This window comes from Castor canadensis, chromosome 13 (assembly GCF_047511655.1).
Source record: "Castor canadensis chromosome 13, mCasCan1.hap1v2, whole genome shotgun sequence".
Lineage (NCBI taxonomy): Eukaryota > Metazoa > Chordata > Mammalia > Rodentia > Castoridae > Castor > Castor canadensis.
Genome location: NC_133398.1, coordinates 92964621 through 92979094, shown reverse-complemented (window position 1 = coordinate 92979094; position 14474 = coordinate 92964621).

Below are 14474 nucleotides of genomic sequence, written 5' to 3'. Positions count from 1 at the left end.
AAATATGATACAAACATTTACAAAGTTAAAAGGGTCAATTTATGTAAAATGATGAGTTAAAGTTTTTTATCCAAAAGTGTTACATTTAACCTACGTCCTGACAGTCAGCCCCTGTTTGCCTTTAAACATCCCACAAACCCTTCACAGCAACTAACTTACTACAACAAGGGTTTAGAGACAGACTCATGCCCTGAGTCACCTATGTAGGTTTGGTCTTAAAGGGACAGGCTCACTCTCTGAGTCAGAAACAAATCTACCCAATCCTCCATTTCCCACTCCCCCATATCATAAAGCAACTTAGAGCTTTCCTGGGAGTTACAGGATTTTACAGAATCTGGATCTTGGCACCCTGTGATAATAAGGACTTACTCTATTAAAAAAGAAATGACAACCTATTTTTCAGCAGTCTTATTTCATTCCAGAGCCTTATGGATATATTCCAAGTACATATTACAGTTACGAAGTCCCTAACAAAAACATCTATAAATCAACATATGTATAGTCTTAAATCTTGAGATTGAGACAACATAAAAGACTCAGCCCTAAAACTATTTTATTTTAGAGTGTTTTACTTTTGCAGTGCAAAAAAATATTAAATTTATCATTTTCATAAGAGTGCTTGTTTACTCTCTTGCTTAAAAAAATGTTAAGCAACTCTCACACTTAGGCCATTTCTAAAAGTGAACTACAAAATGTTAGAAGTGGCATGTATCTTAGATGTGATTTAGTTAATCAGAGGAAATACATTTGCCTTCACTACTCCTGGAAAAACCCAAGATGCAAAAAATAAGACACCCTTATTTATTCTCCTGTCTGTTTTCCTCATATTTGAGAAACAAGAACTAAACAGTCATTTTTACATCTGGACTCTAAATGCAAGTGAGATAAAACCATAACACACCTCCCATCTCTCTATTTCATTTTTTTATTATTCATTTATTCACCTGTGCATACATTATTTGGGTAATTTCTCCCCCCTGCCCCACTTCCTTATCCTCTCCCTCCTTCTCACCTCAGTTCAGGCAGGTCCTGTTCTGCCTTTATCACTAGTTTTGTTGAAGAAAAGAGACAAGTTAATAAGGAAGACAAAGTGTTTTTACTAGTTGAGTTGAGGATAGCTATACAGAAATTTTCCTAGCATTGCTTTCATGTACATGTGTTATGACCCATGTTGATTCACCTCTAACTGATCTTTACCCTGGTTACTAATCCCCTTCTCATGATAACCTCTGTTGCTTTAAGGTTTCTGTATTAGCTCCTCTGGAGTTAGGGCATCAAATGCTTTCATGTTTTGGGTTTTCTACCTATTTCTATATGACCCATATGTGCTCTCCCCTTGTCAGGTGGTCCCAGTCCAACCACATTGCTGCATTTGCCCTAGATCTAAAGTCCATACATGAGGGAGAACATGAGATTTTTGGTCTTCTGAGCCTGGCTAACCTCACTCAGAATGATGTTTTCTAGTTCCATCCATTTACCTCCAAATGATAACATTTCATTCTTTCTCATGGCTGAGTAAAATTCCATTGTGTACAAGTACCACATTTTCTTGATCCATTCATCAATAGTGGGGCATCTTGGTTGTTTTCATAACTTGGCTATTGCGAATAGCACTGCAATAAACATGGGTGTGCAGGTGCCTCTGGAGTAACTGTGTTGCACTCCTTTGGGTATATCCCCAGGAATGGGTTTGCTGGATCATGTGGCAGGTCTATGTTTAGATTTTTAAGAAGTCTCCAAATTTTGTTCCAGAGTGGTTGTACCAGCTTGCATTCCCACCAGCAGTGTATGAGGGTTCCTTTTTCCCTGCATCCTCACCAACACATGTTGTTGGTAGTGTTTTTGATGATGGCTATTCTATCAGGGGTGAGGTGGAATCTTAGTGTGGTTTTGATTTGCAATTCCTTTATGGCTAGAGATAGTGAGCATTTTTTCATGTGCTATTTTGCCATTTGAATTTTTTCTTTTGAGAAAGGTCTATTAAGTTCAGTTGCCCATTTTTTAATTGGTTCATTGATTTTAGGAGAGTTTAGTTTCTTAAGTTTCCTGTATATTCTGGTTATCAGTCCTTTGTCTGATGTATAGCTGACGAATATTTTTTCCCATTCTGTGGGTGGTCTCTTCAGTTTAAAGACCATTTCTTTTTTTGTGCAGAAGCTTTTTAATTTTATGAAGTCCAATTTGTCCATCCTTTCAGCAGCTGGGCTTCTGGGTTTCTACGGAGGGAGTCCTTGCCTATACTTATTAGTTCCAGATGTTTCCTGCTCCTTCCTATAGTAACTGCAGAATTTCAGGTCTGATATTTAGGTCCCTCATCCAATTTGAGTTGATACTAGTACAGGATTATAGACATGGATCTAGTTTCAGTTTCTTGCAGATGGATAACCACTTTTCCCAGCAACATTTGTGGAAGAGGCTGTCCTTTCTCCATCATATGTTTTTGGCACCTTTGTCAAAAATGAGGTTGGTATAGTTGTGTGGATTCATATCTGGATCTTCTATTCTGTTCCACTGATCTTAATGTATGTTTTTATGCCAGTACCATGCTGTTTTTATTGCTATTGCTTTGTAATATACTTTGAAGTTGAGTATTGTGATACCTTCAGCATTGCTTTTTTTTGTTGAGTATTGCCTTGGCTATTCAATGTCTCTTGTGTTTCCAAATGAACTGTAGAGTTCATTTGGAACTCTACATCAATATCTGTGATGTAAATCATCAGGATTTTGATAGGAATTACACTAAACATGTAGATTGCTTTTGGTAGTATAGCCATTTTTACTATGTTGATTCTACAAATCCATGAGCACGGGAGATCTTTCCATCTTCTATAGTCTTAACTCAATCTCTTTATTCAGGAGTTTGTAATTCTCCTTGTAGAGTTCATTCACATCTTCTGTTAAATTTACTCCTAGGTATTTGATTTTTTTTTTGAGGCTATTCTGAATGGAATTGTTTTGATATATTCCTTCTCAGTTTGTTCATTGTTGGTGTATAGAAAAGCTAATCATATTTGTAGGTTGGTTTTGTATCCTGCCACCTTACTGTAGCTGTTATGGTGTCTAAGAGTTTTTGGGTAGAGTTTTTTGGGTCTTTAAGGTATAGGCTCACATCATCTGCAAATAAGGATATTTTGACAGTTTCTTTACCTATTTGTTTTCCTTTTATTTCTTCTTCTTGCCTAATTGCTCTGGCTAGAAATTCCAGTACTATGTTGAATAGGAGTGGGGATAGTGGGCACCCTTGTCTCATTCCTGATTTTAGGGAGAATGGTTTCAGTTTTTCACCATTAAGGATGATGTTGGCTGTAGGTTTGTCATATATAGCCTTTACAATGTTGAGGTACATTCCTTCTGTTCCTGGTTTTCTTAGAGTTTTTATCATGAAGTGGTGTTGGATCTGGTCGAAGGCTTTTTATGCTTCTATTGAGATGATCAAGTGGTTTTTGTCTATGTGTCTATTAATGTGCTGCCTTACATTTATAGGTTTGTGTATGTTGAACCATCCCTGCATCCCTGGGATGAAGCCAACTTGGTCATGGTGTATGATCTTTCTGATATGTTGTTGGATTCGGTTTGCCATTATTTTATTAAGGATTTTTGCATCAATATTCATTAAGGACATTGGCCTATAATTCTCCTTTTTTGAGGCATCTTTGTCTGGTTTTGGGATGAGAGTAATATTGGCTTCATAGAATGAGTTAGGCAATGTTCCTTCCCTTTCTATTTCACGCAACAGTTTAAGGAGAGTTGGTATTAGTTCTTCTTTAAATGTCTGATAGATTTCAGCAGAGAATCCATCAGGTCCTGGACTTTTCCTTTTTGGGAGACTCTTGTTTGCTACTTCAATTTCTTTTTGTGTTATAGATCTATTCAGTTCAGTTTTGGGTGGCTGTAAGTTTCTAGAAATCTGTCCATTTCTTCAAGATTTTCAAACTTATTAGAGTATAGGATCTCAAAGTAGTCCCTGATTATTTCCTGGATTTCTGTGATGTTTCTGATTTTACTGATTTGGGTTTTTTCTCTCCTCATTTTAGTCAGGTTTGCCAGGGGTCTGTCAATCTTATTTATTTTTTCAAAGATCCAGCTTTTTGTTTCATTGATTCTTTCTGTGGTTTTTCTGGTTTCTATTTCATTGATTTCAGCCATTATTTTTATTATTTCTTTCCTTCTGCTTGTTTTTGGATTTGCTTGCTCTTGTTTTTCTAGGAGTTTGAGATGTAGTATTAGGTCATTGATTTGAGATCTTTCTGTCCTTTTAATATATGTTCTCATGGCTATAAACTTTCCACTTAAGACTGCCTTCACTGTGTCCCACAGGCTCTGTAGGTTGTGTTTTCATTTTCATTAACTTCCAGGAAACTTTTAATTTCCTCTTTTATTTCATCAATGACACATTTGTAATTGTGCAATGTGTTGTTCAGCTTCCAATTGTTTGCATGTTTTTTACTGCTCTTTTTGTCACTGATTTCTAATTTTAATGCATTGTGGTCAGGTAGAATGCATGGGATTATCTTTATTTTCTTATATTTGCTGAGGCTTTCTTTGTGCTCTAAGATATGATCAGTTTTGGAGAAGGTTACATGAGCTGCTGAGAAGAATGTATATTGTGCAGAAGTTGGATGAAATATTTTGTAGACATCAGCTAGGTCCATTTGATCTATAGTGTCATTCAGTTCTAGGATTTCTTTATTGATTTTTTGTTTGTATGACCTATCTATTGATGATAGTGGGGTGTTAAAGTCTCCCACAACCACTGTGTTGGAGTTAATGTATGCTTTTAGGTACTTCAGGGTATGTTTGATAAAATTGGGTGCGACGACATTGGGTGCATATAGGTGGTAATTGTTTTTTCCTTTTAGTCTATTTCCCCTTTTATTAGTATGGAATGTCCTTCTTTATCTCATTTTCTCAATGTAGGTTTGAAGTCTATTTTGTCCGAGTTAAGTATTGCTACTCCTGCCTGTTTTCCATGACCATTGGCTAGTTAAATCTTCTTCCAGCCTTTCACTTACAGCCAGTGCTTATTTCTGCCTACAGGTGGGTCTCCTGCAGGCAGCAGATTGTTGGATCTTCCTTTTTAATCCAGTTTCCCAGTCAGTGTCTTTTGATGGGGGAATTTAGTGTATTAACATTCAGTGTTAGTATTAATATGTACATGGTGATCCCTATCATGTAGTTGTCTTTGTTGATTAAGAGTTTGATTATGTGTAGTTGAATCAATGTTACTCTTTACTTTTTACCTTTTCTTCTCTTGTGGTTTGATATTGCCTGACCTTTCATGGTTTAGTTTGCTTTCATTATCTGTGCAGAATCTCTTGGAGAATCTTTTGTAGTGGTGGCTTGGTGGTCATATATTGTTTTAATTTCTGCTTATCATGGAGGACTTTTATTGTTCCATCTATTTTGAATGATAGCTTTGCTGGGTAAAGTATCCTAGCATTGAAATTATTTTCATTCAGTGCTTGGAAGACCTCACTCCATGCCCTTCTTGTTTTTAATGTTTCTGTTGGGAAGTTTTCTGTGATTTTGATGGGTTTGACTTTGTATGTTATTTGTTTTTCTGTCTCTTACAACCTCCAATATTCTTTCACTAGTCTCTGTACTTGTTTTAATGATAATATTTCATGGAGTAGTTCTATTTTGGTCACGTCTGTTTGGTGCTCCAGAGGCTTCCTGTACCTGAATGGGCATAGTTTGCTCTAGATTTGGGAAATTTTCTGTTATTATTTTTTTGAATACATTACACATTCCTTTTGCTTACACCACTTCTCCTTCTTCAATGCCCATGATTCTCAGGTTTGGTCTTTTGATGGTATCAGTGAGTTCTTGCATTTTCTTTTCACAGGTCTTGAGTTGTTTAACTAATAGTTCTTCAGTTTTTCCTTTAATTTCCATTTCATCTTCAAGTTCTGAGATTCTGTCTCCTGTTTGTTTTATTCTGCTGTGATGGCCTTGCATTTTGTTTTGTATTTCTGTTTCATTATTTTTTCTGAGGTTTTCCATATCATGGGTGAGTTCTCCTTCAATATTGTCTATTTTTGCCTTTAATTCATTTACCTCTCTGCTTATGGTGATCTTTGTTTCAGTTTGGTGTTTGTTTCTGGCTCCTATGTTTTCATTTTTTTGTTTCTGTGTTCTCTCTTCAGTTTTGTTGTCTTGGAATGTCTTGAATCCCTCCTGTTTTGGTTTACCATGTCTAGTACCATCTCTATGAAATTCTCATTAATTACTTGTAGAATTTCTTTGTTCAGGGTGTTCTTGTGGTCTTCATTGGGTTCATTGGTATAGTTTATCTTTGTTTTGTTGGACTGTAGATCTGGGTATCTGTTTTCTTCATTTCACTCTAAATCCTTTACTACTTTATTTTTTTGAGAGAATGGTTTCCATCCTTTTTTCTTCTTCCCATATTTCCACTAGGTACTGTTTCTGTCCCTGGACTATGTGTAATTTGGTATTAGATGGGTTACAATATTAATACTAACAAAATTGTGAGAGAAGGATAAAAAAAGAGAAAGAGGACAGGTAAAAGGAAGAGAAGAGAGAGGGAAAAAAAGAAAGAAAGAAAAAAGGGAGAGATGGTAGGTGATCAAACACAAACTAGACTGCCAAAACCTTAAAGAAGGGAGAAAAAGAAAAAAAATCACCAGTTCTAGAACAGTAGGGTTGCAGGCTTAGTTGTTTTTACCTCTTTAGTGTCCAGTCCAATCTGTGTGTGTCTCTTAGGCATGCTTGGAGCCCTCTAGTGGTGGCCTGAGTGGGAGCCTGGTGGAGCCATCATCTGGGAAGCCTGAAGAGCTGGAACCAGTTCCGCCTGAGGGGCCCAGTTCCTGGTGAGCTGGTGGATGTGGCTGTCTCGTACCAGGCTGGTGCCTTTCCCAGTGGGGTGGGGCTCCAGTCATTCCACATGGATCTGGAGCCTGGCAGGGCCTGATTGGCAGGGGGTGGGGAGGAGTCCGTGGGGTGTGAGTCCAGTCATTCAACATGTAACTGGGGCTCAGCAGGGCCTGAAGGATGGTGGGCTCGGGGGAGGGAAGTGGGTATCCTGGCGAGCTGTGGGACCAGCTCCATGCTGGGGTCTGGCATGGATAGGTGGTGGAGATCCCAGTGGTTGTGGATCCAGTGGTGCAGCCAAAGGGTGGGTATCCCAGTGTGGTGTGGGTCCAGAGGCTGGAGGCCAGCATGGCTGAGGGGCAGATACCCCGGTGGTGTGTGGATCTGGCAAGGCCTGAGAAGTGGGGATCCCTCAATGTGTCAGTCTGGTGCAGGGCTATAGCCTGGCACAGCCTGAGGGGTGGAAAGCCCAGCAGAATGGAGCAGCAGCTCCGCAGACCTCAGTCAGGCATGTCTCCACCTTCTCAGCAGGGTTGCTAGGTCAGGAGCTCATGAGGTCTGTGGCTCTGTCTCTGTCACCATCTTGGATCTTTTATTAAAAAGAGGAGTCAAAAACCTGAAAGGGTTAGAACCTGTCAACAGCCCAATCTGCATTCAGTCCCTGGGGGTCTATTTCATTTTTGAGATCATAAGTTATTCTACAATGTTCCATTCTTCTATTTACCCCAGGCCAATGGCTTTCATTGTTAACAAGTCTATTGGGACCATGAGATGGAATAAAAAATTATGCTAACATCCATTGGATACTATAACCATAAACAAATCACTGTAAAGTGTAGTTTTATCATCTGTAAAATAAAAATAGTGATGAGAAATTTAATGTACTAATTTATGAAATACATTTATATACTCAATAAATATTAAACATTAATATTGCTTTTAACTACAATGTCACTTACAAATATGTATAAAAGTAAAGATGGATGGTTAATGTATAGTTTACTGCTTCTCAGAAATCAGTAATATAGGGTTCTTACTTAAAATTTAAATTTTCAAGGTCTAAGGTACAACTCAGTGGTAGTGTTTGCCTGGCATGTTAGAGACCTGAGTTTGGTTCCCAGTACCATAAATAAATAAACAAACAAGCAAACAGATATATATATATATCTATCTATCTATATATATAGATAGATAGATAGATAGATATATAAAACATTTTTCAGAGGGAAATCTTCCCATTTTTGATCACATAAATAAACATGTAATTTATTATGCTAGATAAAACTAGCCACACACACTCAACTGCAATATCATATGACTTGTATAAAAAATTTGAAGTCCAATCATAAAGAGAAAACAAAATGGTAAGTACTTGCCAGGACATGAGTTGGGGTAATAAATAAATAAATAAATAAAGAGATGCTAATTAATAGGTACACATTTTCAGTTATGAAATGGGTAAACTCTGGTAATCAGATGTGCAGCATGGTGACTATGGTTAATACAGTAGTATGTAATTAAAGTTGCTAAAGAGAGTTACTATAAGTATTTTAAATACACACACATACACACACACAACTCTGTGAGATGATGGTTGTGTTAATTACTTAATTAAGTTGACCCTGGCAAACATTGTGGTAATATAATAAATGATCACCTTGTATAACTTAAGTATATACAATTTTTCTTGTAAATTCTATCTCAATAAAACTGGACCAAAAAAAGTCAGTACAGTCTTACCAGATGAAAATCCAGAGGTTGATAGCCTGTGTCTTAAAAGCTTTATGAGAGCAACTGTTTCCTGCATTCTGCCAATTACAAGACTTTGTCAAGTTTTAATTTTAAGATTTTGTAGGTGTCATAAAATTACTTTATGTTTAAAATGCTATTTCTCTTTCTATTGTCTAAAAATATTTCTAAAAAATATAGACCAATTCAAAATTTCCTTTACTAAATGCACCAGCTTTGGTATTTTCAAAGAGTTTGCTATTTCATGATCATTTAAAAATTTATAGGCATCAAGTTATGACGTCTTTTAATTTTTGTAAAATGCACTATGGGGTCACTTTATTTTGTTCCTGGTATTAGTATTCTGTATCTTTTCTCTTTTATTCTTAACTGTACTTGCTAAATTTTACTAATTTTATTACATTATTTGTAAACCAAATTTTGACTTGATTAATATTATTAATTTATTAATTACACTTTCTTTAATCAGGTGTTCATTTTTTAATTTTAATACTTAGACAGTTATTTTTCAGCCTTTCTTCTTTTCTCATGTATGGCAAGATTATCAATTCCCCTATCAAGTGTTATGTCATATTGTACTGTATTTATTTCAAAAGATTTTAAATTTCTATTGTGTTTCTTTATTCACATACAAATATTTTAAATTATTTTACATAATTCAAGTAGCTATTCTTTTTTTAACCAATGATTTCTAGCCTAATATCACTATTGTCAAAAAAATATTTTTTCTGATATGTTCTTTGATATTTGTTGAGACTTAATAACTCAAAAAATTGTTACTTTAACTGTTCACTTAAAAAATACATATTCTATCTTTGTTGTGTTCTTTGTTCTATGTAGATATATATATAGATATAGACATGTACATAGCTAGATATGTCAATTAGGTCAAGGTATGGCTAAACGTACACACCAAACACTTAAGTCTCAATTATTAAAATATAAAGGGGAAATAGAGTATGCCACTGATGCTAATAGACTTAATCACACTCTTTTTGCTTTAAATTTTTTTAAATGTAAATAAACAGGGTCAGTCAGCAACAGAAAGATTTTGGGGGCCCTTCGAAACAGACTCATCTTCTGATCATGTGGAAGGATCCACTGACAAATCAATGGATGGGCCCTAACCTTGTGTTAATGTAGGGTAGAGGCTATCTTTGTATTTTCCCCAGGGATGCTGATTCTCCTCATTGGATTCCAGAAAGATTGATGAGACATCATGAGTTCTCCAGTGATGCCCAAAGTAGTGGCCAAGATCAACCAAGGAGTAAAAAGGACAAAAGTAACTCAGAGATTGCCCCCTTGTCCAGTAACAAAGGCATTTAATACCCATGCCTATCCTCTGCCTACTTGGGGTCAAATTAAAAAGTTGGTCACAGAAGGCGAGGAGTTTCTGTGATGTACATCACAACCTCAGACATTGGAAGCCTTGTTTTTGGCCATGGTTGCCATACTCTCCTGTCAGAATGATGGCACTGCATATTTGGATGTTCAATTGACTATTCAAATTTCCAGTGCCTTGGACTCACAAGATGATTTTACTGAATTATATTGGCATACTATTATTAAGCTGGGCTTTCCTGGTCATTATTGTCTTGATGAACGAGGGCCACCTGGGGGCCTTCTTCTTTGTCCTGATCTGGTTGAGAAGTTTTATGGAGCTCCTCCTTGGTTGGATTGTGCATACCCAATACCTGTTAAGTGACCCTTGGATAGGTATGGGACAAATGAACTTCTCTGGCATTGGTCTCAAAGACAACTTATGTCTACCCATGATGGGGATTGATCACAACTGCAGGATGGATCTCACCCATATTTGTTATTTCTTCTGGAGTGATACAAAAGGATATTTGGCAGTTGGTAACAGCTATGGGTCCTGTGATGGTGTCATCAACATAGAACTATTAGATTGTATATCATAATACAACTGCTTGTATCTCTCCTTCTTATCTTTTACTAACAGGTCATGTCATGATAGCTGAACATAGTAAAAGAACTCTTTACCCTTACTACAACATTACCTGTGAGCATTGTATTTTAACTAATTGTATTAATAACCGGACTGCTTTTTATGCGCTTTCTAATATTCCTATTTGGATCTTCCCCCTGCCAAAAAATACACTCAACACCTATTTATATCCTTTTTATTTGTTCACTTTGTAACTTGTATTTTAAAATAACTTCCATAAGAATTTTAAATTTAAATTTACATCATTTGTTAATAGATATAATTATAGAACTGAATGTAAATTACTTATGATGAAACAAACTAAGGTTACTGTCCATAATGCCAATAATTTAGTTAGAGCTGATTGACATAACTTTTGAAAAAAAAACTGATTTTTCTTAAAACCGGCAGCAGAAGAGGTGGGGGAAAGAAGAGAACAGAAGCCTTGTATTTCTTTACATTACTTTTATCATCCTAAAGATGTTTAAATATATGTATATGTAAAAAAGTTTTAAATTAGGCATGCCATAAATGTCAATTTAAGTGCACATAGATTTAAGAGCTCAAGAACATGTAAAAATTAACTAAGTGGCCATAAGTACATTGATTAGTTATTATTATTATTATTATTATTATTATTTTAATTTTTAGGAGCAGATTGAGAAATGTCCCATTTCATTCTTTTAGGATTCATTTTAACAGCTGAGGCAAGAGTCAATTTTAGGAATAGTGTTTTGAATCAGTCCCAGTTTTTAATAAGACTGTCCATATAGCTATTAGATTTTTGTTTCTAATAAATTAAATGCTAGACATACAGAACTTACACAATGAAGCACAAAACAATTACATTAATTTTGAGTGTACTCTTGGACAATGAAAACTTTAGAGTTAGGAATGTAAAAGAAAGTGTCCCTTAAATCTAGTACAGAGTAATATTGGGCTTTTGAGGGTATTTGAGCCAGTAGAGTATAGGGATTGGGAACAATTGGGTGGAGGGGAATGACTGTTTCAATAATGAGCTGGAGATCTTGAACCAATCTCCATTTGTTTGGCCTCTCATGGATAGCAAGAATAGGAGTATTATAGTGGCTGCAGCAACTAATTAGTAGCCCTTGGTTTTTGTTTTATTTTTATGTTAGGACTTTATGATTGGTATAAGGCATCATCTTCCCTCAGGCTTGAGGGGATATTGTTTTTGGTGTGGAAACTGTGCAGGATCTTTGAGCTCTCTTGAAATAGAGAGGGCCGTCCTGGCTCACCATACAGTCATCCCATCAGTCCACACTGTGGGATCTATTTGTTCCTGAAGAAAGGGGCAGCAGAGATAGCCACCTGGGGGGAGGAGAATTTGAGCTTTTAGTTGAGATAGTAAATCCCATCCTAGCAAGGGCACTGGAGTTTCAGGAACTATGAGGAAAGAATGACAGAAGAGGAGGTCTCCCAAGAGAAGGTCAGAGGCCAGGTAAAATATTCCTATGGGGCTGGTCAGATATGCCCCAAATGATAACTTTGTCTTTGGACCAGGGACCAGGAAAGAAAGGTAAGACAGAGAAACAGGCTCCACTGTCTAGTTGGAAAATGACCTTTTGCTTTTCTACCATTATGGCTACCCTGAGGCTCCCCAACATTGATGCAAAGAAGTGGAGCATGGACAGGACCAATCAATCCATAGGAGATGGCACCTTGCCTTCCATCTGGAGACAGGGGCACTTAGACTTCCAGTGGTTACCTTTGCAGAGAGGGCAGGGTCCTGGCTGGGGGCAGGGCTGTCTCCTGGGCTGTCTCCCTTCTGGGCATTCTCTGTAGAAGGACCCCTCCTGTCCACTATAGTAGAAAGTTCAGGATGCAGGCCCCAGTTGGGTGAGGTCCTCTCTGAGAGCAGCAATGAGGTCATGATGTCTCTTATCTTTTTCTCTCCTGTTAGTAAGGTCACAGTTATAATATACAGATATGGCTTAGCTGTATTAGTTGGTCCAACAATTTTTCTCCTTCAGCCACAGACTTTTGGAGTTTTCTACAGATATTTGGGGCTGACTGTGTTAGAAATTTATCTTTGGGGAGAACTTCTCCCACCTGTGACTCTGGCTCCACTGTGGTATGCTTTCTGATAGCATCCTTAAGATGCTGCACAGAAAGGTAAGAGGGTTTTTTTCAGGGCCTTGCTGTACTACAGTCACATGGGAATAGTTTAGAGTTTTGACTTTGGTCCTTTTTAGCCTTTTCACTATGAGATGGATGAAATGGCCTTGATGCCATTTATCTTTCTTACCATTTTTTTTTAATTTAGCAATGCTGGGGAATTGAACTCAGGGCCTTGCACATGCTGGGCAGACACTTTCCCACTGAGCTACATACTCAGCCCCCAATTTTTTTCCTTTGGCTGTACTAGGATTTGATCTCAGGGCTTATGCCTCCAAAGCAGCACTCTACTGCTTGAGCCACATTGCCAGCCCCTTCACCATTCTGATTTTCAGTGTAGATCTGTCAAGTGGACTGCCTGTGCCCCTGTAGGTATAGGTACATTTATTCCCTTATTTTTAGGTGTCACGGGTATTGGGCCTCATTGTAAATGGTAATCGTTCCCAACCTGAGTAGCCTGGGCTAGAACCCATTTCTTTTCTAATGAGGAAAGTGTTTGGTCAAGTAGAAGCATAATACCTTTTTCTGTCAATTCAAAAGTTTGGATCACAGAGATAAAGGCTTAAATGTACTTGTCTGCTGCGTCAGTATAGCTGCCCAGATGTTTTTTAATTTCCCTTAGATCTGATAACTGGAAGGGGACAGAGACTTGCTCTCTTCCTACCATTTCCTGTTGAAGGGGGAAGCACCCATTAAGAGGTTTTGAATATTATGGTGTCTTAGAAGGTGAGGCAAAGAATGGAGCAGTAAGGGTGGCCTTGTCATTGATAAGGGGTCCTCCTTATCATATTTTTGGGCCTCCTTTCCCATGTTTATCCTGTTGCTTTCAAAGAATAGCCAGTGTTTGAATATCTAAATAGTAATTATGGAGCCAATCTGGGTGGTCTCAGAAATGAAAGAAAATTTATATAAGGGACCTCAATGCACTTTTTTCTCACTTTTACAGAAAAGGTCTAGTTGGAGTATGGTATTGTAATTTAAGGAACCATGTGAAGGCCACTTCCCTTGGTCACCCAAAGCTTCCAACATTTCTTCTCAACATTTTAATCAACAGGCCAGCGGAAACCACAGTGGTCTCCAGAAGTGGTCACCAAGGCCAGAAGACTGGAAGGGGCAGGTCCCATCCAGAAAGACAACAACAACAATAAACTGGATCAGTTCCCTTTTGTCAGTGTCCTGACTGGGAATGACCTTACTAATGAGACCAGGTGTCTGTGTCTTGTGACTTCCTCCCACCATCCATTGTCAGGACTGCAGAAAGTGAACTGGTATGATTAGACCACCTGACTGATGCAGTGAGAAGAGAACAAAAAAAGCTAGGATCCTGCCTTTTTGCTAATAGCAAGCAGCCTCTTTAATAAAGGCTACCTTTTTAACAAAGGAATAAATCATCTGTAAAGTTAGAGAAAGGCATTCAGAGGGCATCCAGGGCAATAACAGTACCATAAGGGACAATTAGTGCTAATATTTGGAAGGAAAATTTATGCTGAGGCCAAAAGTATAGGAAATTTTAAATAAGAAGTTTAGAGACCACAGTAATGCCCATTTTGCTGTTCCCAGGAGGTTACATTGGTGCTTTTTGTGACCATAACCTTGAGCTAACAATTAGCTTCCAAGGGCTGGGTCCAGTGGCCAGAGGCATGAGGTGGGGCTGCAAGTGGGGCTTGCACAACGTGCCAACCCCCCCACAACAACAACAAGAAACTGGGTCAAGTGACCCTGTCTGTCTGAGACACCTGAGACAAGCGACCCTGTCTGTGTAGGCCTGATCCTGTGGCCCATCACCCCTCCCCTGTTCATCTGTACA